Source organism: Capricornis sumatraensis, chromosome 11 (assembly GCF_032405125.1).
Source record: "Capricornis sumatraensis isolate serow.1 chromosome 11, serow.2, whole genome shotgun sequence".
In the NCBI taxonomy this organism is placed as follows: Eukaryota; Metazoa; Chordata; class Mammalia; order Artiodactyla; family Bovidae; genus Capricornis; species Capricornis sumatraensis.
In genome coordinates, this window is record NC_091079.1 from 53,239,609 (window position 1) to 53,263,387 (window position 23,779).

The 23,779-nt window shown below is 42.5% G+C and overlaps 1 protein-coding gene and 1 non-coding gene across 2 annotated transcripts in view; both read right to left on the reverse strand.

Moving 5' to 3' along the window:
- NCOA2 (nuclear receptor coactivator 2) overlaps positions 1-12,094 on the reverse strand; it is a 289,674-nt gene extending 277,580 nt beyond the window's left edge. Inside the window, exon 1 of the mRNA XM_068983427.1 lies at positions 12,011-12,094. The gene's annotated coding sequence lies outside the window, so the exon portion shown is untranslated. The remainder of the gene's footprint in view (positions 1-12,010) is intronic.
- An 11,061-nt stretch (positions 12,095-23,155) lies between these two features.
- LOC138088843 (U6 spliceosomal RNA) lies at positions 23,156-23,261 on the reverse strand. Its single transcript, XR_011145751.1, has one exon. It is a non-coding gene; the product is annotated as a U6 spliceosomal RNA (small nuclear RNA).
- Positions 23,262-23,779: the final 518 nt, after the last annotated feature.

Genomic DNA, 23,779 nt, shown 5'->3' on the forward strand with positions numbered 1-23,779 from the left:
AGTCCATGGGGTCGCGAAGAGTTGGACACAGCTGAGCGACTCAACTGAACCAAATATAAAGGGGGAGCTTCATTAGATCCTGGTTTGAAACCCAAAGCTGTAACAGATAATTTAGAGAAAACTGGGATAATTGAAATAGTTGATCCTTGATGATATGAGTTTTCTTAGGCTTTAGAAAAGGTTTTGTTAGGTTTAATGGTTGTTATTTTGTGTGATTATCTAAGGTAATGTCTTTATTTTATGGCAACATGCTTTCTGGATAAAGGGTCATCTATAACTTACTTCCAAATAGTTCATGCAATACACACACATTCACACACACAGACAAAGTGGAGAAAGAGGGAAAGGAAAAGTATTACACAACACTGATATGGCTGTTACTTAGCCACTTGTTGTACCACATTATGGAAGCATCATAGGAGCTAAGGAAAAAAGAGACATGTGACCCTGCACACGTCCCGAAGCATCGCCTTTCGTTTTCACTGAGGTTGGAGACTGTTTCTACCCCTTAATATATTGTTGGTTGCTGACAGAATCTGAATAGATGACAGATAGATAGCCTTCTGACTTATTCTGCAAGTAAAATAATCTCACAAAGCAAAACAATTACTGTTGAAGTAGAGGTTTGGGAAGAAAGTTGAGAACATTTTTATAGGTATTGTCACAAGTATATATAAATGTGTGGTCTGTAGGGGTTTCGCTCTTTGAATAGTTGTAGAATTTTATTATTTATCTACTGAGACATCAGCCCTTCAAGTGATGCTTTCATTCTCTTATCACTCCTTCCATGGAAGTGTTTAAGTAACAGCCCTATACTTTGTGTTTTGTTTTGGTTTATCACCTTTCCAGAACTACCAAATTCCCCCGAAGTTTTCTTTACCTTTGTTCTCCTCTTTCCACTATAAACTGAGATTATTAATCTCTCTTCTCATCATAGCATCAAAATACTCTGCAGGGGAAAACTCAGTAAGTCTGATATGGAAAATGTTCAGTTTTACTGAGGCAACAAAACCAAAACTTTGTCTTTCTTGTTTCTGACTTGAAGTGGACTTCCTTCTTTTTCTACAGAATTTTCTATATAAAATCTATAATCAATGTAATAAGCAACTGACTAATAACCTTTGAATATTGTTGGACTTCGTCTGTCTTTTTGCTCTGATTGCACACTCTGCTATGAATTAAGGTCAATCATATAAACTCCCAACAAATTGAGTTTTATATCAAAAGAAATGCTTCCTCAGGAAATCTCTGGCAGTCAGTGGTTAGGACTCTGTGCTTTCAATGCCAAGAACAGGGGTTCAATCCCTGGTTGGGGAATTCAATCCTGCAAGCCACACAGCCAAAAACAAGAGCTTGCATGGTCAACGTGTTCAGAGGAGGCCAGAAAGAACAGACCAACAGGTACAAAGGTTCATACGAAGAGTAGAAATATGGGGACACAGCTTTGTGGGACAGTGTCTGGGAATGTCATTCTATGGTGATTGGGAACTTATACAAGGATCAGTCTATTAATGACTTACAGCACAAAAGGTGAATGTATTAAATCAGCCCAAAATATAGTTTAAAAATGAATGATTTTAAGCTGTTTTGTATTCTATGTGAAAGGGGCAAAATGAATGAAAAAAAAAATACATGTATGTGTATATGTATACACACACACACACAGACTCTGTTCTTACTATGTCTCCCAATTGTAGCAAACCAGTAACAAAACAGGTACCATTCCCTGTTGTACCTCTTTCATTCAGACAGCAAGCCAGTGTACATGATCATTTAAGCATATTTACAGAACACAACTAGAGAAGGAAATGGCAACCCACTCCAGTATTCTTGCCTGGAGAATCCCAGGGACAGAGAAGCCTGGTGGGCTGCCATCTATGGGGTCGCACAGAGTCGGACACAACTGAAGTGACTTAGCAGCAGCAGCAGCGTAGAACACAACAGACAAATTTTAATGCCAGATTTGTCAAACCATTTTATTTGATGGTTTCTCTCCTTGATATTAAACGAGTTTGATATCTATCAAAATGTCTAATTTGCTTTACTAACATGTTATGGCCCTTCACTTATTTATCTAAACTTTCACCAAAAAGTGTGTATTAAGGAGTCTGGTTCCACTTAAAGGAACAAGTATTATAAGTTGACTACTCAGTTTGATCAAGCTGATAAACTAAACAGTCCATCCTTGAAAAATCTCTCAAGCTCCAAGGGCATGGACTTGTTACTCTGGAATTCCTCAATGCAGAAAGCATTAGTGGCTCAGTTGTCTGTGCAACTCCATGGACTGCAGCCTGCCAGGCTCCTCTGTCCATGGGATTCCCCAGGCAAGAATACTGAAGTGGGTTGCCATTCCCTTCTCCAAGGGATCTTCCTGACCCAGGGATCAAACCCGGGTCTCCTGCATTGCAGCCAGATTCTTCACTATCCAGGCCACCAGGCTTTCATTAATTTACAGATTTCAGGCAAGACTACTCTTTTGCATTGGTATTTTCCACCTGCATGGTTCTAACCCTTTTTAGCCTCAATTAAATGAGTAATTCCTCCGAAGGCCACCTCCAGCTTCCTTCCAAATGCCTTTCCTTTTCTTTTTTTCCGTTACATACTCAATCCCTTTCTCCAAGTAGATAAACATCTGTGGACCACTGAGGCAGGCCCAGAAAGCCTGGGGTGAGGCTACTAGAGACACCTGACCTTCACTGGGAAATTCCCCTTCTGGGGAAGGGGATGAAGAGGGCCTCCATGACCAGGAAACCCCCTCTGTTCCTCTGGTGCGAAGGCCCTGGCTTCCTCTCTCTGAGCACCAGGCCAGGTGAAGACAGGAGCTCAGCCTATGAAAATCACAAGCCCCAGAAGGCCTTCCCTCGCCCCACCTGGTCTTTGCCTGCTCCTGGGTGCAGTGGTCCCTTCACTCCTCACCTGTAAAGGGGAAGAAAGTCTCCCAAGTGCTCCGTGTGGTAACCCAGAGTATGAGGGGAGAAGGGCTACAGGACCGAGGGGTGCCTGGAAGGAGCTGGCCATCGGCACTGCTGTCCAGGTCCAGGAGTAAGGATGCAGCTCATTATTATTATTATATATTATTATGTAAATAATCTTTGTATAACTTCACTAGGTTTTACTTATTCTTGTTGTTGGTGTTTAACAGATAAACAGTCGTGTCTGACTCTTGTGCGATGCCATGGACTATAGCCTGCCAGGCTCCGCTGTCCATGGGATTTCCCAGGCAAGAATACTTGAGGAGGTTGCCATTTCCTTCTCCAGGGGATCTTCCCAACCCAGGGATCGAACCCATGTATTCTGCATTGCTAAGCAGATTCTTTACTACTGAGCCACCTGGGAAGCTCTGACTTTACTTATTATTTGTTTATTTAAGAAAAGACTTTGTTGGTGCTAGAATACAATAAAATGACACTTAATGGAAAATATTTCTATATCACACTTTTATAGAAAAATCTTAAGGAATCAAGATAATCATACATGTTACTTGAAAAGCAACAAGAGCACTATACATTGAATCTCAGAAAAGAATTACAGAAATTGAAAATACGACACACTACCAGAAACTCCAGAGAGGCAGGCATTCCTAAGACTCTAGGAATCTGACGAAATTTTCACCAATCTTCAATCATCTTTAATATTTCCAAGTGAAAGTGTTAGTCGCTCAGCTGTGTCCAACTCTGTGCAACCCTATGTACACCAGCCTGCCAGGCTCCTCTGTCCATGGAATTCTCCAGGCAAGAATGCTGGAGTGGGTTGCCATGCCTCCTCCAGGAGATCTGCCCGACCCAGGGATCAAACCCCTTGTCTCCTGTGTCTCCTGCACTGGTAAGTGAATTGTTTACTGTCTGAACCACCAGAGAAGCCCCTTAGTATTTCCAGCTTATAACCAGTACCAATTGTACTGGACCACCAAAGGCAAGGGAAATCATTTCCTGTTTGATTCCTGGACTGATTTTGTAGGTGGGAACAGTCTGCTAGAAAAGCCCATCCTCATTTAGATCGGGGCTTCCGGGGGCAAGGGGCTTCCCTGGTGGCTCAAACGGTAAAGAATTCACCTGTAACGTGGGAGACCAAGGTTCGATCCCTAGGTCGGGCAGATCCCCTGGGGAAGGGAATGATACCCCACTCCAGTATTCTTGCCTGGAGAATTCCATGGACAGAGAACCCTGATGGGCTGCAATCCACGGGGGTCACAAAGTAGCCCATGGGGCCACAAAGAGTAGGGTACAACTGAGCGACTAACACTTTCTCTTTTTCCCCCCACTCCCAGGGGCAAAGGTCAGCCAGAAGCAATGGGAACTCCCAGGACCCCATCACACTCTGCAAGTTAAGCCTTGGGAGATGTGGGATCACATTTCCTGAGGGTCCACTAAATGAGTAACAGAAAATACCACACGTTACATGTTCATCTCTGACAACAGGGCTTCAGAATGGCAGCTGGAACACTGAAAGCAGCGCCTGCTGATCCCTACATGTGCACAGGTGAAGAGTTCCCTGAAAGCTCTCCTGGCTCCCTGAAAACAATTGAGCAGACAGAAGAATTCCACAAATAGCAGAGCACAAGTCAGATGACTGAATATATTATCAGCCTCCTTCAGGGACTACAGTATTGCAACACCGAGTCACCCGTGCTACATGGGTTGCAAAAAATCTGCCAAACATGCATCACACAAACCACCAGCTAAGAGCTTAACGTGCTACGATTAAATATATGTTACAGAAATACCAGCGTTTTATCCGTCCGAAACTTCTATCCCCTAAAAGGTTCTCTCCATCTCTTTTCTGCCTCTCCCCTACAATCAAGTTTTCTCAAGTATATTTTCTGAGCTTCTAATTGTGAGAAACAATATGGGACCTAAGTGTGCCTTTACAAAATACATCCCCACCCCTGTCCCTTTCCCTCGTAGGGAATGACTGATCCGTGCTTTCCACAAGGACTGGATGGCACACATCCACGTGAGGCTGCAAGGAGGTGTAGCTGGCCAGCTCACTCGTCAGGGAGGCAGGGCTAAGGGGCAGCGCTGGCCTGGGTTCAAATTCCTCTCCAGCACTTGGGCTGTGTGACCTCTAGCTGGTCATTTGACAGCTTTGTGCCTCCACTTCCTGAACTGTGAAAGCAGAGTGACAAGAGTGCCTCCCTCACTGCATTCCAGTGAGAGCCAGATAAGAGTAGTAAAAGGCACCAGGTTTTAAGTGAGCACTCAGTTAAAGATTACCTGTTTTTTACTTCATCCATTTCCATTCGTATTTTTTGAAAATTAAAAGACAAGAAAGAATCCTGCAATTTAGGACCTGTTAAATACCGGGCTGATGACTAAAAAGTCTGGAGACTCTCTGTAGGTCTTAAGGTAAGTATCTGGCCAGGTGTAGGCCTGCCTGGAGGCAAGGGTTTGGGAGAGCTACAGGCCTACAGAATTTGCAGGACTGGGTCTATTCAAACCTATTCATCCTTTTTACAAACTAAACCACCAGACTGGGAGACTTACAAAACCCTGCAAACACTGCTTTATCAGATCCTTAATAGGAAGATGTTCTTGGACTCACCATCCCCTCTGAAATTTATAGTGCTTCCCCACTTGTTGGTCAAGGTTCATTTTTCCCCAAAGTTTTGCTCAGAGGCACAGTGATTTACTCCCCTTCAAACTTCATCTCCTGGAAAGTGAGGGTAACTTCTACTTCACAGGATGTGGGCAAGAATGAAATAAGGCAGCATGCCTCAGAGAGCCCCTAGCAGGTTGATGGCACTCAGTGAGAGATGCTATTATCACTTCTGTTGCTGCTCTGCCAAAACAGATGTTTTGGCCAAGAGCAAGAGTGAGTTACGTCTAGAAAAACTGACTACTGCAGCAGAATACCTGTGAAGGGCTGTCCAAGGGAGATTTTCCACCCTTTAGAAAACTACAGTGGTAAGACCCAGGGTATGTTACTCTTCAAAGCAGCGACAAGACACAAACAATCCACAGAAATCAGAGGTCACTGCCTGGCCTGTCACCTTTACCCAACTACACATCGTCACACTGACCACACACAATGATTTCAGGAGAAATAAAGTTAGTTATAAATATTCATACCTTTATTAAAGGAAATCTATTTCTTCATAAGCCATCAGTCAAGGGGACATTTAACAATCTTTTTACTATAAACATTATAATCCTATTTTCAAGGGGGAAAAAAACCCAAACCCAAATTAAACCACAATTATCTGACTCTGTTACATAATTAAAATTACACATTAAAATGGAGAAGGAAATGGCAATCCACTCCACCATTCTTGCCTGGAAAATCCCATGGACAGAGGAGCCTGGTGGGCTACAGTCCATGCGGTCACAAAGAGTCGGACACGACTTAGCAACTAAACCACCAAACCACACATTAAAAAAAGAGCAGATCTTTAGTTTGAAAGCAAATCGAACATCAGAGTGGACATGTCCCTCCACAGCCCCTCCCCCACAAAAAATAAAAAAAATCATCACCCACTGTGTGTTCCCCCTTTAATCAGAGGATTCTGGCAGTAAACTACCAAAGCTGGGACACTCGAAACTCATCAAATAACATGAGTAAATGAACGAAACAATGGTTAAATGAGGCAGGAATGCAATAACAAGATCTAAAAAGCCCAAAATGAGAGTTAAGTTGGCCATGGGGAACTCCATCGGGAACTCTTAATAGTTCATAATTGACTGCCTAAAAAACATAAATTCTGCCAGAATTAACAGGCTAACTTCAACGCTTCATGTGCATCTGTCAACTGACACCCAAAGTAAAAATTTTTTTTCTTTCAGAACCTTTAACTATTAATAACTATTTAATTATTGCTAATAAGGTCTACCTATAAGCAGCTCCCCTCTTTCTTCCTTAAAACTGTCTATGTCCAAAAGCAAGTAAGTCAAATACTTCCGTAGTTTCCCGGCTTATTTGATACATCTCTAGAAGTTTACAAATAGGGAACCAACTGAAAACTGTCCTAGAGTCGATGTTTCCACAATTGCATTACGTCATCACAGCCACTGGAAGCCAGAAATATGGTCACTGATGAACATTTCATAGGATAAGTACATAAAATCTTTGCTGTAAGAGCCAAGAGTATTATAATCTATCTGCAGACCATGTAGTTATTTAATTTCAGATACCCTCATAGCACAATCTTTAAGATTTCCACTCTTCTCCCTAATCACCCTTGCCTCAGTTTTATAACAGCAAGGAAAACTACACAAGTTTCTAAAGTATCCACAAAAGTCACATTCTCACTTCTGTTTAGAAACTACTATCTAGAATCCATAAAGTATGTATTGTCTTTATACTGTCTGAATTGAGGGCCTGTGACACTAAATCCATATTGCACGGCTTTTCTAGACATTACTTTTAATAGACTTTAAAAAGTAATATGACATAATATTCTTTCTACAGTTAGGAATTCATAAACCCTTCTGCAAGCCTGTAAAAACAAAAAAGGAAATAAACACATATGCTAAAATTGTTTTTGTTGAGAAAACAAGGCGTTTAGAGGTAAAATTAGCTCGACATGTGAAAGTGTATTAAAAAACTGAGTAAGGGGTTTGTTCTGTTTTTTCTTAAATGGTTTTCATTATTAGTTTGTAAACAGTCTGATTATTTCATTGCAGGAAAGATCCTGATTCACTGCTCATTTTATGATTTACTGTAATAAAAGATCAACACCTTAAAGCAACTGACTTATACTCTCCCTCCTATTCTCTTAATTTAAAACTGATATAGCATGCAATAACATAAATGACCAAAACTATAAACACAAAATACTGAAAAATGAGTAATGACTTCAAAAGTGGTTTTGCTATAAAAATAGCAAAGCACTAATCATGCATTTAAATATAATATCAATCATGACAAATGGCCAAAATATCAAATAAAGATACACTGTGCATTTCAGAAAACTAACCTTCTAGAAAAACTGTTTAAAGAGCACCCTTTTGAAATCCAATACAACACATTTTTTTCTAAAAAATCCAAGCTGTCAATTTAATGGGTCACCTTTTCAACCGGGTGTGATATGAAACAGCTAAGGTACTGAATCCTTAAATATAAGGTATATAATTAAAGAACTGCTCATTGATCCTTGTTTCTAAGGTGTGCAAAGCTTTAATAAGATATAACTAGAGGGAGGTTCAAGACAGAGGGGACATATGTACATCTATGGCTGATTATGTTGATGTATGGCAGAAACCAACACAATGTTGTAAAGCAATTATCTGCCAATTAAAAATAAATTTACAAAAAAGATATATCTAAAGATAAAGCCAACCAAGGAGCACTGCCCCTTTACGGCCTCACACTGCAGCCCAAGTTCCCCTCTGATCCTGACATTTTAGGTTGCTCATAAAACACTCCTCTAACACGGAGTGAAAGTCATGTAAATGATATGTAACCAATGAAGGATTAAAATCAGAGCTAATCTATCTAACAAATATTAAATTAGTAATTGGTGAGCTCTTTTTCTATCCTCTGCTTCAGTATCCTAACATCTACAACTCCTCTGTTAAGACTGAAATTCCCAGGAGGAGGAAGGCTCAGCTCCAGTCTTCGAGCACACAATGGAATCACAGCTGACGACGCACATCTTTTTCTAGATGTCTCCATATGCTTGAGAGGATTTTTTTTTTCCCCTAGCCAGGCATTAGGGGACTTGCTACTCACTGCCACTAAGAATCTAAAAACAGTCTCAAGGATTATTGTGGAGAAGGAGTAAAATAATGTGTTGCTCCTGAGCATACAAAAGGCACACGTCAGAGTGGCCTTCGGGAACTAAATTAACTAATGACGGGGCGGTTTTGCATGCTGTCAAATTCTGAACGTTGTTTAATTTATAATTCTCCCTACTTCTGGCGGCTAAATGTTTTATTTTATAGTCACAGTTTTTACTACTGTATCACTAAAACAACACCTCAAGGGCTACAACAAAATGCGATTAATTTTTGTCTTCATGAACACTTACAATTATACTGGATTGGAAATTCACATTATGAATCTGAAAACGGTCTATTACACAGAGCACATTGACGAAGTGTGGTAAACACTGTTCCCTAAAAAACCCTAAATCCCCTAAAAAGGCCCTTAAATCTTTCTTAGTAACACCAAATTATTAAAAGCCTGAGAAAGCAGTATACATAAGTAATCATGCACATAAATGCCTCAAAAAGAAAAAAAAGTCCCAAGATTAAATTCATGGGATACTTATCACAAAATGAATAGATGCATTCTCAAGTTAACATTACTCATCTTTTGAACTCCCAAAGATTCTACAAATTCCAGTTGGGAAAAGGAGTCTTGCTGCTGTCAGTGTGCACTAACCTCCCCAACAAAGAGTAGCACAAGCGTCTTGCGCGCGCGCGCACACACACACACACACACACACACACACACACACACACACACACACACACAAAGCATAGCAGCAGCAGCTGCTGTCTTTTTAAAAGACTGCTATTCCTGCAGAGCAACCTATGATCTTTACAAAGAACCAAAGACCTACCCTCCCATTCTGAAAAGTTAAAGAGTTGTGTAAGTCACTAGACTGCACCCAACAGTGTAAAACAACCAAAGATGTCTCCTAACCTTGCCAACACCAAAAAAGTACCCACACACTAAACCATTCACTAGTGTTTAAGCAAACTAATTTATTTTTAAGAATCTTTTGTGTGGGAGTAATCTGGCAAACTACATTTATTCACTTTTTTTCTGTAGACAAATATTCTTTGACTGGCTTGCTTCTTAAATATCAACGCTTTAGGTTGCAAACAGTGATGCTTTGGTTCTTAACTTCATGTTGTTTACTCAAGAGAAAAAAAAATGCATACCATAAACTACAACTTTTTTTTTAATGTCATCCCAACGCCGAACTTCCAAGTGCACTTTGGAAACTGGCGCTCTAATTAATCAAGGAACCAGTGAAGCCATTACAAACAATGATGCTTAACACTCCCAATAATCAATTGACGCCAAGCTTTCCCGATGCCCTCGTTTTCAGAGCAGCCTTTCAAATTTCATTGTCTCCACACTGGAGTAGCTATGTGAAACTGAGACAGAGGTAAACAGATAACTCCTAGGATCCTTAGCACGTAAACCGAGCGCTGAGGTTCGGAACGCGATCACTACAATATATGCCATTTTAGAAACGGGCCTCGGACAGTTACTGCCACATCCTAAGTGCCTTTAGACTTCGTTGTGTCTAAGAGAAATGTCTCTGGTGGTACCAAAGCAATACAGTATCTCGTGCAAGCTGCGTGCCTCCCCCGGTCGGAGCTCCTGTAAGTGACACTACCCCACAGATCTAGAAGTGGGTGACCAAGGATGTACAGGAGTGGATAGCTCTTGGCGTCTCCATGACTCCCCCGCCCCGCCTGCAACTCCGCTCCAACTGGTCCGGAAGAAGCCCCGCCCCCTTCCTTCCTCCGGTCCCCGCGATTGGCTTACCGACACCCGGCAGGTCAATTCCCCGCCTTCGACTGGCTCACTGCCCCATCAGTCACACGCAGCGAGATTCGGGTCGGTGGGAGGGGAAGGCAGTGGAGGAGGTGGAGTGGGAGTGGGATTAGAGGACGAGGTGACGGAGGAGGATGTTCAGGCTCGGTCCCCGGTTTAGGAAAGTTTCCCCTACGAGTGACAGACCCCGACGGCGTTAGGCCCGGTCCCGCTCCGAGCCGGTGCAGGACGCTCGGGTCCCAGATTCCCGCCCCTCGGTCCCGCAGGCCCCGGAAACCACTAGGGGGAGGGGGAAGAGGGAGGGACCAGCTTACCAGGGACCGACCCACCCCCGATCTCGGAAGAGGCGCCTCCGGGACTCCCCGGAGGGGCGGGGGGCAGGGAGCACCGGCGCGCCGCGACGACCCCCCGGCCCCCTCCCCCAGCAGCCCCCAGAGGCCCGAGAGAGCAGTGTCCCCGGGCCCGGGGCGTGACCGTCGCGAGCCGGCTGGGAGGGCCCCTCCCGCTTCCCGCCGGGGGCCCTGAGGGCCTGTCCCTTCAGGGGCGGGGAGATGGGGGAGCGAAGAGGGGGCGCTGGCGAGCCAACCCGGAACCTCCCGGCCCGCCTCCCGCCCCCAGCCCCGGCCCCTGCGCGCCTCCTGCACACACGCCCGCACCCAGAAAGTTAAGTCAGGGGCGAGCCCGGCTCGGCGCCGCCGCGCTCCGGCCCCCCGGCTCCCCGCCCCCACCGCGGCCCGGCCTGCTCGGCCCGAGCGCGCCGCCCGCCCCGCCCGCCGTAGCTCCTTCCCGTCCGCGCGCGGCGCCCCTCGCCCCCAGCCCCCGGCGCTGACACGGGCCGGGCCCGGCCGCCGGGCCGCGGATCCCCTCTCCTCCCGACGTCTCACCCCGCCGGCCGCCCCTGACAAGGCGTTTCACCTTCACACACCCCGGAGCACTTCCCGAGTCCTGCCACCCCTCGCCCGGCTCCCACCCTGCGCTGCAGTCGCTCCGCGTTTCCATGAAAGAATGCACCTTCTCGGGCTTCACCTTCCCGTCTCTCTGCCTCGCGCCCCTCGAGGGCGCAGGAGACGCGCTCCCCGCCGACCCGCACCGGGCAGGGGCGGCGGGCGCCGGAGCTCCCCCGGCGGGGGCCGCACCCACGCCCCCGGCCTCCGCCGCGCCTCGGCTCTCACCTCTTGGCCGGCGCCGCGGGCTGCAGCCTCCGCCCGCCTCGCGCTCCGGGACTCGTCTCCCGAGCTCTCGCAAAGCGCTGGAGCGCCTCCTTTCTCTCCCAGGGACTCCGCGTCTCCCCGCCGCTTCCCGCCCTCCCCACCCCTCCCCACCCCCCCCAAGTCCTAACTCCCCAGCTTCACGGCGCCTCTCCGGGGTTGCAACTCCCGTTTTCCGCGCACCGGGGCAGCGGTTCCCCGCACACAAAACGGCGGCGCGCGGCTCTGCCCGGCTCGGCGCAGGAAGGACGATCGCGGCCGGGGGGTGGGGACGCGGCGCCCCCCGCCCGTCCGCCGCCCGCCGCCCGCCTCCAGCCCGCCCTCGCGGCCCCCAGGGAAGGAGCGGTTACCGGCTCGGGTCGGTCACGCCGTCAGGTGCCGGCTGCCGTCGGCGCTGACCTTCGCCGCCGAAGCCGTGGCTGAGGCTGCGGCCGCCATGTTCCCGTGTTAATAACTGCTGCCTGGTTGTTTATTTCAATGGAGATCCTCCCCCAACTCCCTCCTCCGCCTCCTCCACCTCCTCCTCCTCCTCCTCCGCGTCTCCGCACTTGCCTAGAGACACAGACCGCGCGAGCTCGCGATCAGGGGAGGGGGCTCGGGAGTCAGGCAGTCCCTCCCTCCACCTCCCGGGCCGTGGCCGCAGCAGAGTCCTGTCACTGGGGAAAGGACGGGGCGGAAACTTGCGTCCCGCGCCCCCGAGGAGGGGGCAAAGGTGGACGGAGGGTTGTCCCGGGAGCCGACCCTGGCCGCGGACTCTGCAGCATCTCCGTCGGCGGAGTCCTCTTAAGAAGACGACCCGGGGAGAGGTGAAGAGTGAGGAGAGAAAGGAGAGGGGACAAAATGGGTGAAGGTGGTAGCAGGGAGGGTGACCTATGGGTGACTGGAAGCGAGGGGAGAGTAAACAGATGACTCCATGGGAGGGCAAAGGGCAAGTGCCAAAAAAGAAAGCGAGCGTATGGGACTGGCTGGGGCTGCAGAGTGGAGGCAGTGGGATCTTGAGGTTGCAGACGGCCAGGCAGATGCCCCCGCACGAAGATGGGGAGAACGCAGTGCCAGATTCGCCCCGGGAGGAGCCACCCGTCGGCACTCCGCCGGCGCCCCCTCGAGCAGCAGCCGGCACCCCTAGGGCGCACCTCGCACGCCCGCGTCTGCTGCTGCGCCCTGGAGGCGCCCGTTGTCCATCAGCTCTCCCCTGGCTCCTGAGAGAATTGGCTGCTTCTTGGCGGTCGCCTCTGAAGAGGGGATGGAGGGGCGCGACCGTGCGAGAGCTTAAAAGGGTGCCACCCAGCAATTGCATGATAAAGCAAAAGTGCACACAGTGTAAATAGCCTGACCTGGTTGAGCATTCTCGTCACGACCTGAGTCACAAAAGTTTTTTTATTGAAAAGTCCACTTTCTAGACAGAAAGTGATGTTGGGGGGACGCGGGAGAGTTGCACTGAAGACTCAGAGAGAACCCTTGTAAAACTCACTCGGATCAGCTTTCTGCCTTGGAAAAGCAAGTTCTTCCCAACCTAGATACACTTAGTCAGAAAAAAAAAAACATTTGTTGAACAGGTTTCCTTATTTTTAGTCTTAAAATGAGAAAGGTCGCTTGCCATGGACAATAACAGTGTTTATTGAACACATACTTATGTGTTCAGTCACTGGACCAAGTGATTTCTAGATTTCGATTCTCAAACCTTACAAAGTAATACCATTTTTATCCTTCACACAAAAAATGAAGTTGAAAGAAGTTTGAAGAAGTTGTAGGGTCATAGAGCCAGGAAGTTGGAGAGGATTTGAGCCTGGTTCTATCCAAATCCAGAGCCCACACTTTTAATGGTGACTTCAACCTCATCAACCTCAAACTTGTGGGAGTAACACAAATTTTCTTTGGAGAAATAAAAATATGTATGTATGTATGTATGTGTGTGTGTGTGTTTGACTATGGTAGAAAATGTTTCCAAGCGCTGGAGAGTATGAGTGGGTGTATAGTGGAATAGTAATTCCACTTTTTTTATATACTATAATGTTTGAAATGTTTGCAGTCACCATGTATTAATTTCATAAATTTTATAGATTATTTTAATTACATAGCATAACAGAATTAGATTTCTTGAAATCCCAAAGTTCTCAAAAAACGGGAGGAAATGGAAAGGGTTTTTTTTAAGACCTGTGTTCTTCCACAAATGCTTGTCCAGTGTATTCGTACAATGAGGTAGTAATTGCCTGAGGTCTGTCACATTGCTGGCCTCCAATTTCCTTTCTTGTCCTCACCCCCAACTCTGAGTTGTGATAAAGGAAAGATTCTCCTTCTGGCTTTCTAGCTCTCCTTTTTTCTGGCAGAGGTCCAGAATTCATCATCCTCTGGAGCAGATTTCACACTTTCAAAAACCACCCATGATATCTGTACAAATAAATGATTCCCCATTGTATTTCCATATTACTCAATAAAACTTACTCAAGATGCCTAACTGTTTCTACAAAAATAAAACAAACAAAAAAACCTGACAGCATAATGAGTTCCATCTCCAGCTGCTAATCAGTTGCTTCCAACCTTGGAATCCTATAACTTCTACTGTCTAGTACAGCCTCTGGGCTCCCTCAACACTTCACGCCATAGTTATAACAATATTCTGTCTTGTACTGCAGTTGTTTATATATTTGTCTTTCACTAGATCATAAGCTCTTTGGGGACCCATATCTTGTTTTTACATGCTACAGCTCCTAACTTATTTAATATTAACTGTTTATGTGAATCTATAAAATGTAAATGACATTATCTGATCAATCTTCATGTTCATTTCCCCAACTCACCCTCCAATACCTTGCTCTTAAAACATATTTATGAAAAATGTTTTCAGTATTTTCGAAGAACTTAGATTTTTGCAAGACCTCAGAATAATTGTTTAGTAAAACCAGCCATAATTATTGGTGAATTATTGTGTGATAAGGTAAGATGAAAAGGAAGAAAAGTAAATAAATTGACTTAGTTATTCAGTCAAAGAAAAAAATGAAAGCAAAGATATAGGAACTGGATATATTACCAACAGAGAACAACCCAATAAGGAAAAAAATGGTGCAAATCAGAAAGGGGAAGGAAATTATTGAAATTTAGTAGAAGCAGAAACAACACACCATGGATAGTGAGGCAAGTAGACACAGCAAAAAGAAATGTCAGCCAAATCACAAATGCAGCTTAATAAAGAAAAATGATAATTTATATAGTTAACAATACACCTAAGAAAATCAGAACAATGTGAATACTATAGAACAAGAAATTCTATATTGTCTGCCTTCTCTTCCTCATTCAACTTCAAATTACTTCCTTCATAGATAAGCTATATAAAAATTGGAAGATTCATTGTGATTTTTGTATTATTACTACTAGCATGCTTCATGATATAATGAGAGGTAATATGAGTGCCGAAGTATTGATGCTTTTGAACTGTGGTGTTGGAGAAGACTCTTGAGAGTCCCTTGGACTGCAAGGAGATCCAACCACCAGTCCATCCTAAAGGAGATCAGGCCTGAGTGTTCATTGGAAGGACTGATGCTGAAGCTGAAACTCCAATACTTTGGCCACCTCATGTGAAGAGCTGACTCACTGGAAAAGACCCTGATGCTGGGAGGGATTGGGGGCAGGAGGAGAAGGGGACGACAGAGGATGAGATGGCTGGATGGCATCACCGACTCAATGGACATGAGTTTGCGTGAACTCCGGGAGCTGGTGATGGACAGGGAGGCCTGGCGTGCTGCGATTCATGGCGTCACAGAGAGTCAGACATGACTGAGCGACTAAACTGAACTGAACTGAATATGGTGTGGTACGCTATATTACAGATGATGGTTGGATGGCATCACTGACTCAACGGACATGAGTTTGAGTAAACTCCGGGAGCTGGTGATGGACAGGGGGGCCTGGTGTGCTGCAGTCCATGGGGTCACAAAGAGTTGGACACAATTGAGTGACTGAACTGAACTGAATATAATGTGGTGAGAAGATCTATTAAAGATAGGAAAACGTATGAACTGGGCTTTGCTTCTTACCATGTGAATAAATATATCAGTTTCCTCATCTGTATGATTATTGGAAGACTCAAACAAAATGGCATAAATAAATGTGCTCTGTTAACTCTCAAGTTCTTTACACAAATAGTATTATTATGTTGACTAGATCTGTGCATAGCACAGTTATCCCAGTGTTCAAATTATAAGAGCAAAAAATGTATCATTATATTTAAGATGTAATCACTGAAGGAGGGAATCAGTTAAAACTGACTGACATTTGATTATTGAAAAAATCAATTGTTTGGCTAGATATTTCATTCTTATTGTATGTGCTCTCCAAATCCCTTAAATATTATAGGTATCATAAATGTGTCTGATACAGGTCAAGTGTACTACATATATTTTTATTTCTCATCAAAGTAGACATTATGTGTATTATTATTCTCATTTTACGTATGAAAATAATGAGCTTCCGGGAAATTAATTTATGCAAGATCATAGAGCTGTCTTTGCAGCATGGCTAAGAGAGTGCACTGAAATTCTTTTCTCCATCACTGAAAATCTCCACTACTCTAAGCAGCAGATTATCTTCATCCTTATTTCCTCAGTACCTATAACATTATTAAAACATAATGCATGCTCAATAAATGACTCTGAAATGAATGAATCAAAAATGCGGGGTTCCCATCAAACCACACTATACACAACAAGACTAAAATCACCACTACTATTTCTTTCCCACTTGAAAACACTTAATCTTTAATCACCTACAGAATACAATTCAAATTCTTTATCTGATATTCAAGACCATCTTGAATAAATATGACCCCAACTGCTTTTTCTAGCAATGACAGCAACAAAAATTTTAATACACCCTCACTCATTCCACAGTGTTCTGGAAACAGGCTGACATGAGTTTCGATCTTGGCTCTTACTAACTGTGTAAACTTAGGCAAGTTATTTAGAATCTGAAAATCCTATCCTGTGAAATAAGGTAAGAAAATGAAAAAGGAGGAAGTAAAATCATCTTTATTCATGTGACTGTGTACATAAAAAATTCAAAAGAACCTATAACTATTAAAGTAAAAGTAAAATCACAGGATACAGGGTCATTAGTCAGAAATATTATAAATTATATTTCTATATATTAGGAAGAAACAATTAGAAAATGACATTTTTCAAAATATCATTTACAAAACATAAAAAGCATCAAATACTTAGGAAAATATTTAACCAAATATAACCAAGATCTCTACACTGAAAACTAAAAACAATGCTGACAGAAATTTACAAAGCCCTAGATAGAAGGAGAGATGTGTAGACTTGATAGTGTTAAGATGTCAGCTCTGCCCAAATTGACCTTTAGATTCATTACAATTCCAATCAAGATTCTAGCACATCTTTTTAGAAAAATTGAGATGCTAATTCTAAAATTTATATAGATAGATATTATCTAGAACAGCCGAGATGAACTCAAAAACAGGTTGGATAATTTAAACTACTGATTTCAATAATCACTGGAGAGCTACAATAAAGCCAGTAAGAGACTTTATTTTCTTGGGCTCCAAAATCACTGCAAATGGTGATTGCAAGCATGAAATTAAAAGATGCTCCTTGGAAGAAAAGTTATGACCAACCTAGAGAGCATATTGAAAAGCAGAGACACTACATTGCCAACAAAGGTCTGTCTAGTCAAAACTATGGTTTTTCCAGTAGTCATGTATGGATGTGAGAGCTGGACTATAAAGAAAGCTGAGTGCTGAAGAACTGATGCTTTTGAACTGTGATGTTGAAGAAGACTCTTGAGAGTCCCTTGGACTGCAAGGAGATCCAACCAGTCAATCCTACAGGAAATCAGTCCTGAATGTTCACTGGAAGGACTGATGTGGAAGCTGAAACTCCAATACTTTGGCTACCTGATGCAAAGAACTGTCTCATTGGAAAAGACCATGATTCTGGGAAAGATTGAAGGCAGGAGGAGAAGGGGACAGCAGAGGATGAGATGGCTGTATGGCATCACTGATTCAATGGACGTGAGTTTGAGTAAACTCCAGAGCTGGTGATGGACAGGGAAGCCTGGCGTGCTGCAGTCCATGGGTTCACAAAGAGTCGGACATGATTGAGCAACTGAACTGAATATTGGTGTAATAATAGACAAACAAATCAATGGAACGGAATAGAGAATCCAGAAATAGACCCCCAAATTTACAGTCAGTTGATTTTTTACAAAGTTGTCAAATTCAACAAAGAAACAGTCTTGTCAATAAATAAGACTGGAACAACTAGACAGCAGTTTGGAGAAAATGAATATTGACTCCCTCCTCATGTCGTTATACACAAGAATGAATTAGATTGATCATAGACTTAGATGTAAAAGCTAAAACTATAAACCTGCTAGAAAAAAAAGGGGGGTTAATAAGTATCTTTAAAACTTTGGGGTAGACAAAGATTTTTTTTTTTTAACAGAACTTCAACGACACTAATCAGAAAAGAAAAATAAATGATAAATTGGACTTCATTAAAATGATAAACTTCTCATCGAAATATACCACAGAGGAAGTGCATAAGTAGTACATGGATGGGGAGAATATATCTGCAACACACAAATCTGGCAAAGTACCTGCACCCAGAATAAGCAAAAAACACGTCTAAATTAATTTTTTATAAAAAATCCAATTACAAGATGGAAAAAAGACTTATAAAGACACTTTACAAAAGTATGTGAATGGTTGATAAACATAAGAAAAGATACTTCAAGTCATTAGTCATCAGCGAACTAAGGCAAATTAAAACCATGGGAAATAAGACTTAGCCTCTAGAATAGCTAAAATTATAAAAGCTGACAGTCCCTGGTATTGGCAAGAATATGGAGCAATTGGAAGTCATTTATTGCTGGCAGGACTACACAACATTTTGGAAAACAAGGTGGTACTTCCTCTTATACTAACTATATGACCCAGCAGTTCTACTCCTAAGTATTTACGGAAGAATATATTGATCTGAATGATGATTACATTTTGACAATGGTTTGTCAAACTTCACTGAGTAGTATACTTTGGATTTATGTATTTTGCTATCTGTAAATTATACCAGAACAGATTACTATTGACATTTTTTAATGCAATAAAAGAGAAGTTCCTCAATATAATTAATTGCATATACAAAAAGTCTATAACAAATGTCGTACTCAATGGTGAAACATTTAGAGCTTCTCCTAGAGAGTGAGATAGAGAATTGGAAATAGAATGCCCAGTATTATCATTTGTATTCAGTATTGTACAGGAGATTCTAGTCAATGTGGTAAGGAAAGAAAAATGATGTAACTATCACTAAAGGAAGAAATAAAAGTTCCCCAGGTGGCTCAGTAGTAAAGAACCCACCCACCAGGAGACACAAGAGACGCCGCTTCTGCCGCTGGGTTGGGAAAATCTCCTGAAGAAGGAAATGGCAACCCACTCCAGTATTCTTGCCTAGAAAACCCCATGGCAAGAGGAGCCTGGTGGGCTACAGTTCAGGGGGTCGCAAAAAGTTAGACACAACTGAGCACACATAACGAAGAAATAAAACTGTCATTGTTTGCAGATGGCATGAATGTTTATGTAGAAAATCCAAAAGAATCAATGAACTGCTAGAATTAAGTTTTAGAAGATCTCTGGAACAGAAGGTCAATTTACAAAATACAATTGCTTTTTAAAAAAATATTTTAGAGCAGTTTTATGTTCACAGTAAAATTGATTGGCAGGTATAGAGATTTCCCATAAACTCCCCTCCCCCACACATACATTGCTCCCCAATTATGAACATCCCCCACCGGAGTGGTATGTTTGTTACAATACAATTGCATTTTCATATATTTTAGAAACAGAAAATGAAAACTTGAAATGTAAACTGAGAAGCTGTTTTGCAGTATCCATTAGAGCTGAGTATTTCTGCTTTATGATCCAGTAATTCCACTCCTAAGTATATTTCCAGTAGAATTCAATGACAGATGAATGAATAAACTACAGTATTTTTGCACAATGGAATACTATATGAAAGTGAAAATGAATGAATGAATGATAAAAAAGAAAATAATACAGTACAATATGAGAATCACAGCACACTTGTGTACTCTAATAAGTAAGAACTGGTCAGGTGTTGATCTCATCTCACTTAACACAAAAGTTCATGTGGGTGGGTTGACAGGGAGTCTTAGAACAGGATGTAGGTTCTAGATCATAATCTAAACCCATAAACAGTGTTATTTAAACACTTGGTTATTTGGTTGGTTGGTGACATCTTTTTATTTAGCAACCCACTTTAGTATTCTTGCCTGAAAAATCCCATGGACAGAGGAGCCCGGTAGTCTGCAGTCCACAAGGTCCCAAAGAGTCAGACAAGACTGAGTGACTAAGCCTGCAAGGATATAACCTAAAAATTGCCATTTTAACCTTTTTTAAGTGTACAATTCAGTGGCATTAAGTACATGCACTCTGTTTTCAACCACTACCCATCTCCAGAATGTTCTCATGAAAATATTCTGGACATGGTATTAAGGACTCAGTTTCCAACTCAAGGAATTTCTAAGATCCCATGTATCAGGGAGCTAAAGCACACTCAGACGGAAAAAAAGCTTCCTTCAGTTAAAATGCAAGATTTTTTTTATAAAATCCTGGGTGTGAAGGGGAATGTCTGTGTTCAGTGTTAGCTAGGACAGAAAAATAGCTTCGTCAAAAAGAATGCATGTGAATAACAACTCTTCCTTAGAACCGTCTTCTTGCTTCTTTTGAAACAGGCTTCTGTAAACGTGGACCACTTGACAAATAGTGCTACTCACCACAGAGCTCTCATTCTAGCAATATTTCTTGGGCTTTAAAATATAACACTCTGTTTTTATTCAAAATATTTACAGGGTCAATCAATGTTATATTTTAATTAGTCTATTATTTATTAATGTCAGCTTTTTACATCCTTGATGAAATGCCTATGCTTTTGGTTTATTTGTTTTTTTTAGCTTTTATCCAAGATGATTATGAAGTTTCAGACACAAAACTACCTGAAAGATTGCAATTATTCTCTTGCCCCATCCTCAAACTCTAATTTCCTAGATCTTCACTGAGCAGTAGGCATGTGGATATTTGTTGTTCTTTATAGCTGTCACACCTGTTAGGAATATTATTTTGTGTGTATTCAGTATTTAATAAAAACAACTTTTAAACATTCCTTCTGTGTTATATATTTTACTTAAGCATATTCTTTTGTTACAAAATGAAAAAAGCTAATACTTAGATCTCTTATTTCTTTTGGACTAAGTTTTAAAATAAACTACTAATACAGGATACTTTCTAATACACTCAATCCCTGGCTTACATATGGCCAGGGCCAACCAACCACCAAGACTGGCAAGATGTTTACTTGACTGAAGTTCCCTTCTCATTTTGCCTCTCCCTAGAGTTTTTCCCACTCATATTTCCTCTTCTCCCTCTCTATTTTAAGCCTCGCATACAGCTTTTACTTTCTCCTCATTAACAGTGGTTTCATCCACAATACCACCACTTCCTTGTATATGAACCCTATGCCTCTCAAGAATTTAGTCGTTTGTTTCAACCTCTACTGCCGTCCTAAGATAAAATACCAAGCACGGGTGAGTTTGAATATTCTTCTGCAGTGTAACCACTAACCCCAAGACTCACCATTCTAATGTAGACACGCTTAACAGAGTGCCTTTCCAAATACAGCAGATTAAGTTCTAGTTTTCCACAAAAACACATACGATGGTTATGTTCTATTACTACGACTGTGCTATTTTCAATGTCATAGGTTTTAGGAGGGCAGCTCTGAGAATCTAAACCCCTTGCAAAACCTTGTTTCCATAGAAAAATATGTTCTGCCTCATAATCGATCAATGAACAAGTAAACTTTTCAAATAAATCCATGAGGATTCCCTGTACTTTTCATCTGAGACTTCAAAGCCTTTCACAAAAACATCATTTTTCTTCTAAAAAAAAAAACAAAAAATGCCATTTTGCCATAGCTAATGGTTATTAAAGGACTTGTTATGTTCACAACTAGGAAGTGTATATTAACAACCTTTGGACATGGAGTGCCAGAGATAATGCACAAATTATTACCAGGGGTATTGGAGATGCTTCTTTCCATTTATTAATTCACTACAAATTTATTGAGTTCCTGTTCTGTGCAAAGCGTTATTCTCAGTACTGGAGACCAAGTAACAAACAAGACAGGCAACAGCCCTATCTTAATGGAATTTACAAATCAAGTGGCTCATGCTTGGCACTTGGTGAATATTTGTTGAATGAATGATTTAATGTGCCTAAAGAAAACCATTCGCATAGAATAAATATCTATGTTTGGGGCAGCAGAGTGCAGAATATAAATTAGACAGGGGAATGTGCTCCAATGGGGCTTCCCGGTGCTTCAGTAAAGAATGTGCCTACAGTGCAGGAGATACAGGGGACGTGGGTTCGCTCCCTGGGCCAGGAAGATCCCCTGGAGTAGGAAATGGCAGCCCACTCCAGTATTCTTGCCTGGAGAATTCCATGGACAGAGGGAGCCTGGCGGACTACAGTCCATGGGGTCACAAAGAGTCAAACACAACTGAAGCGATTTAGCACACAGGCATCCTGTGTACAGCTGAAAGCGCACCGACTCCCTAAAAGAGGATCCAAAACCCTTGGGTGATGTTCACTCTTCGTGATATTCTTGTAACTTTATGATGCAAAATTAACAATATTTAAATATTATGATTTAAAGTTAATACACACTAGGGGCTACAATACTGACACTTGCATACCTAAAGCCTGTGCTCTGAAACTAAAGAAGCCACTGCAATGAAAAGCCCACACACCACAACGAAGAATAACCCCTGTTCACCACAACTAGAGAAAGTCCATGTGCAGCAGCAGACACCCACCACAGGCAAAAAACAAAATGAATGAATAAATAAATAAATCTTAAAGTTAATACATTTTATGTTATATGATAAGGAGATGGGGAAAGAAAACAAAAGTAGACAGGTAGATACACATATACATACAGACACAAACATACTTATACACACAAGCATATTCACAGCAAAAGAAAAGCAAGAAATACTTATAACAGTTACATCCTCATTTCTGTAACTGGTTACATGGTCATAGCTGGTATTGATAACTGTATTCTTCCACTACCCATTACATATTCCTTTCAACCTCACCAAGCAACTTGGCTGGTTTTGGTTCTTTTCTCTCTCTCTCTCTCTCTCTCTTTTTAAACTGAGATAGAGTTGATATGCAATATTATGTTTCAGGAATATGATCTGTCTGTGTATAGTGACACACAATTTTTCAAGGTTATATTCCATCCCTGGTCATTATGAAACATTGGCTATATTCCCAGTGCTCTACAGTATATTCTTGTAGCTTATTTATTTTATACATAGTAGTTTGTACATCTTCATCACCTTCCCTATCTTGGCCCTCCCCACTTTCCTCTCCCCACTGGTAACCACTAGTTTGTTCTAAACCTATGGGACACTTCACGAATTTGCGTGTCATCCTTGTGTAGGGCACATGTTAGTCTGCTCTGTCTCATTCCAATTTTAGTATTTGTACTGCTGAAGCAGCACTGTTTGTGGTTTTTTACCCAGGAGAGTGACCCAGACCTTCATTCACGAAGCAGCTGGGCCGTTGATAGAGCTGCCTGAATTAGACTGTTGTAGTTTTCCATTGACTTTAACCCAGGTTATGTTACTAAGAGAAGCCCTAACAGGTCTCCTGAATTCTAGCCACACCCTTGCTTACCTCCATTGCTTGTAGCGGTTCAATTTCCCCTTGGCAATCAGGATCAATTACTCCAGCCATCTGGTAACCTTCTTTTTTGCCTGTTAACTCAGAGGCTTGAGAAGCCCAAAGTGGTCAGGTAACAGTCTTCACTTCCAGTTCTTGGAATCACTGCTGTGTCCCTGGTGGATGCATTCCTCCCTTTGAAACTAAGACCTCTAGACCAGCAGTACTTAACGGTCACAGGGGTAGGAAGCAAAAATTTTGCCAGTGGGTCACTAGAGGTAGTAGTGTGGTGTTCCCCTGCCATTTCCATTCCTTGATTCTTAGACCTATTCCCATGAATTCTGGCTCTGATGGAAAA